The sequence below is a fragment of the Belonocnema kinseyi genome, chromosome 9 (assembly GCF_010883055.1).
Source record: "Belonocnema kinseyi isolate 2016_QV_RU_SX_M_011 chromosome 9, B_treatae_v1, whole genome shotgun sequence".
Lineage (NCBI taxonomy): Eukaryota > Metazoa > Arthropoda > Insecta > Hymenoptera > Cynipidae > Belonocnema > Belonocnema kinseyi.
Genome location: NC_046665.1, coordinates 15,823,363 through 15,827,645, shown reverse-complemented (window position 1 = coordinate 15,827,645; position 4,283 = coordinate 15,823,363). Strand labels below are relative to the sequence as shown.

The 4,283-nt window shown below is 25.9% G+C and overlaps 1 protein-coding gene across 7 annotated transcripts in view; it reads right to left on the bottom strand.

Annotated features, from left to right (window-relative positions):
- Nucleotides 1-4,283, bottom strand: part of LOC117179929 — a 1,200,486-nt gene that overhangs the window by 283,897 nt on the left and 912,306 nt on the right. The window lies entirely within an intron of this gene.

Below are 4,283 nucleotides of genomic sequence, written 5' to 3'. Positions count from 1 at the left end.
AGGGAGCTCTTCTTAATATTTTGACACCAAAATCATGTCGATACACCTTACCGACTGCGAGTAAAGCCACCCACGCTTTAACTTGACAGACTGTAATTGACATTGTATTCGATATCTCACAAAATACTATCATGATCATTTCTCGAACAAATTTTTTCATAGTTTTTGTAATTTTCTGCGCATATAAATAATGTAAATGAGTATTATTAGTTATTTAAGAAAATATCTCTTATTAATCACAATTAATTAAGGCTCCAATAAAAGCGCAATAAAAAAATGTCAAAATCTAGTATCTGTAGATTTTCCAGTCTTACCTTTCAGAACTATTCTGAATCAGCAAAAAAATCACAGGAACATTGGACTCTTTTGGGCATGATAGAGTTAGCTGATAAGTTTGACTGGTTGTATCTCTTTAAAAAAATGTATGCTCATCTTGAAATTTTTTCTATTTTCAAGTATCACGACAAGCTATTCTTTCAACCAATTTGGTATCAAATTCATGAGGTCGAGTGAAGGGGCGAAGTTTTGGGTCGCTCTTTTCAATTAAGTAATTTTATTTTATGATCAAATGCTTAAACTGTTTCTAAACATTATTGATTAAAAAGAAAATTTTAGTTGCAAATGGGTTTCCTAATATTATAAGGAATAACTCTGTTCTTAAAATTTTGCTATCGCAGTACACAATTTGTAAACTTTTTCAAACTTTGAAAGAGGTGAGAAAAATGAAATAGATAATGGACAAAAGACTTAGAATATCTTAATTTTTTAAATAATTGAATTTTGATTTTTGAACACACGAAACAAAATCTAGAAGATTTTAGGACAATTAAAAAATTTTTTAGGAAATCTGAATGATTTGAAAAGATATTTTGAAGGTGTAGAAGTTTTGTAAAAGTGTTAAAGTAATTTAAAATTTGAAATTTTTTAGACAATTTAAAATTTTCTATACATTTTTAAAACAATGTTTAACAATTTTATAAAATGTTGAGTATTTCGAAAAAAATGTTAGAAGCTATTTAAGAATTTTGAAAGGATGACTTTTTTTGTCAAGATTCGTCTGAAAGTTTCTAAAAATCTCTAAGTTTTGAAGGTCATTGTAAAAATGTAATTTTTTATTATAAAAATTATTTTATTATTTTGTGTATCCTGCAAAATAAAAAAATGCATGAAAATTTTCTGCATTTTTTTCTAATTTAATCATTTTAAATTGCCTGAAATATATGAAATATTATATCGAATTATATGAATTTAGGAAATATTGTATATATAAATTTAAAAAAATCAAACAATCACTGCGTGGTCATACTATCAGCAACCGTCATCTAAAAATGACACCAGCTTCCAGAATATACGTGATAAATCACACCTATGGCCACGTCTCACGACCGTGAACTGGGTGGTATGTATTATTTATTTTTTCAGAAATTTTTGAGTGTTGATACTTTTGTTTTACCGGATTCTTGAGACGACGCAATTTTTATATGTTTTAAATATTTTCAAAATATTTTATCATTTTCTTTAAAAATTATTTTTTCAAAATAAAAAAAATGTTAACTTTCCCCCGAATCTTAACCAAAAATTTCTTATTTCTTTAAACCTTTACAAATTTACAAATGTTTCAAAATGATGTTTTTAATCAATTCTAATTTTTCCTATTTTTTCTTAATTGTGCAAAATTATAAAAATTAACTTAAAATTTTCCAGAGTTTTTTTTACAATTTTTTTTAATGTTTTAAAAAGTTGTAGAATATTCGCTCAAAATTATTTGTTGATAAATTTGACCATTTTCTTCAAAAATCTTGAAATCTTTTTAAATATTCTCTTTAAATTAACTTTAAAAATAAAAAATTGTAAATTTTCTAAGGAAACTTAAGAAAACATTTTTATCCTCTTCAAATTTTTCAAAATTCGTAACAAGCTTTTTCTTTCGAAATCTTAAAAAATCTATATTTCGCATAACACTTGTCGGCCTCATAGCAAATAACAAACTGAAAACATCTACTAAAATCATATTCATGCAGAATGCAATCATTCAGGTTTTCGAACAAATTTAAAATCTTTCTGACTATTTTGAAAGGTACTGAAAGAATATTCTTCAGATTCATATAAAAATTTAAAAGGATTTTTTATTTTTACAAATAAATTGTTATAGAGAAAATTGGAAAAGATTTCGAAAAATGCTGGGAAAAAATCCAAAATATCTTCGGCTCTTTTTTAAGACTTAAAACTTTAAAGAAAAATTTGGGCGATGAAGAATAAACATTCTATAAAAAAAGAATTCTCAACTATGAAGATTAATTTCAAACCAATAAAAAAATAAATAGAACAATTAAAATTTTACTTGTTGAATACTTTAATTTTCAATCCAAAATTTTAAATGAAAAAATTAATTTTTACCCAAATATTTGAATTTTCAATAAAGAAAGGGATTTTCATACAAGCTTTATTGTCTACCAAAAAACAACGAATTAAAAAAATTTTCAATTTAAAAAAAATTTTTTTAAAAATTAAAATTAGTTTTTTTAATACTGACACAATTTTACTAATGCTTATATTCGTGAAATTTTAAATTCAATAACCTTAGAAACTATCAGGAATCTTATTGTTCCGGACTTTTTTAATTTGAGAATTTCCAATTGTCTGTGTAAAAGAAATAATTAACTTACGTTATGTCCCATTTGTTTTCTAAATCAACATTCATACCTTTCGTAACATAAAAGTTATGAATAGCCTTTCGTCTGAACTGTACTTCAATCATTTTTCCAATTTCACTACACAAAAAAAACTTTAAGCAAATTATATAAAAAACTCGGGTTTAAAAGATTTTGAATTACATGCTTAGAAACTTTTTTTAAACTTTGAAAGGTTTCAAGAGAATGAAAGAAAATTCTTAAGATTAATACGGAAATCTAAAAAGATTTTTTTATATTAATTTGTTGATAAAATTTAAAAAGATATTAAAATTTTTGTAAACATTTCTATAAAATCCCCGAATGAAATTTGGAATATTTTAGGATTAGTTTAAATTTTTTTTTAAATTCAAGAAAAATTCGCCTCCGTTTTAGACATAGTTCAATTTTCAACCCAAACACAGCGGATTTAAAAAAGTTTAATTTTCATTAAAAAGAAGAATTTCTAACCTAGAAAATTAATTTTCTGATAAAAAACAACAAACTAGAAAACAAAAATCTTAAAATTGTCAACCAAATAGTTGAATTTGTCACTGAAAAAGATCAATTTTGAAGCATAAATAAAATAGTTAAATTTTCAATTCAAAATCAACAAATTTCCAAGAAGAGTTAAATTTTTAATGAAAAAGATGATTTTTTAACCGAGAAGATAAAATTTCTACCAATAAACAATGAATTCAAAAATTATATAGTAATCTTTAAAAACCAAAAAAGTATTAATGTTCAATGAAAATGTTTGTTATTTTCCACCATTTTTTATTTTTTTTTTTTTTCATCGTTATGCACTAAAAGAATGATTAAAATTTTCATTAATAGGCTCTTAAATTAATCTTTGAATACCAAAAGAACAGATATTTTTCGAAGCGTTTAATTGTGCATAATTTTTAAAATTCCCTCAAGATCTTTCAGATTCTTTTATGTAAACTTTTTAATCAAAGCATTCCAAATTCACCTAGCCAGTTTAAGATCTAGAATATAGACCATATATGCGAAATAACCCACTCTGATCTTCTCTACCGATATTGTCAAACTGGAAAAATGCCGCCCTCTTTGCAGGGCCGGTTTACGCATGGGCATTTATGGGCAACTGCCCAGGGCTGCAAATTTTTGGAAGGAGTGGGGGGGGGCAAATTGTGGGAAAAATATTGGCAATGTCTTGGTAATTTAAAATTTTGTTGCAAATATGTCATTCTAATCTCAGAACAGCAAAAGCTAAATCAATTATGCATTTTTTTTAATTTAGACTGCTTACCTGATAGTACAATTTTACAGTATGATCCATTCAAAAAATGTTGTCAGCTAACTCAGTATCCCTTTATTTATGCATTGCGCAGTAGAAATTCAAACTTTCGGCGCCACTGGCAGCCATATTGTTTGAATGATTATCCCATCTTGCACAGTACTGCCAACTATCACATAATGTAATGTGATTTACCTTACTTACGTGAACTGAACAGTGTTTTTCGTTACGTACAATCGCCTCGTGGTGTAAATTTCGGAAAAACAGTGTTTATTAATCAGAACAGGAAAATATGACGCATTGAAATGAATGATTATCGAAAAAAATTGAGCGGCGCTGCATATAAAAAGCGA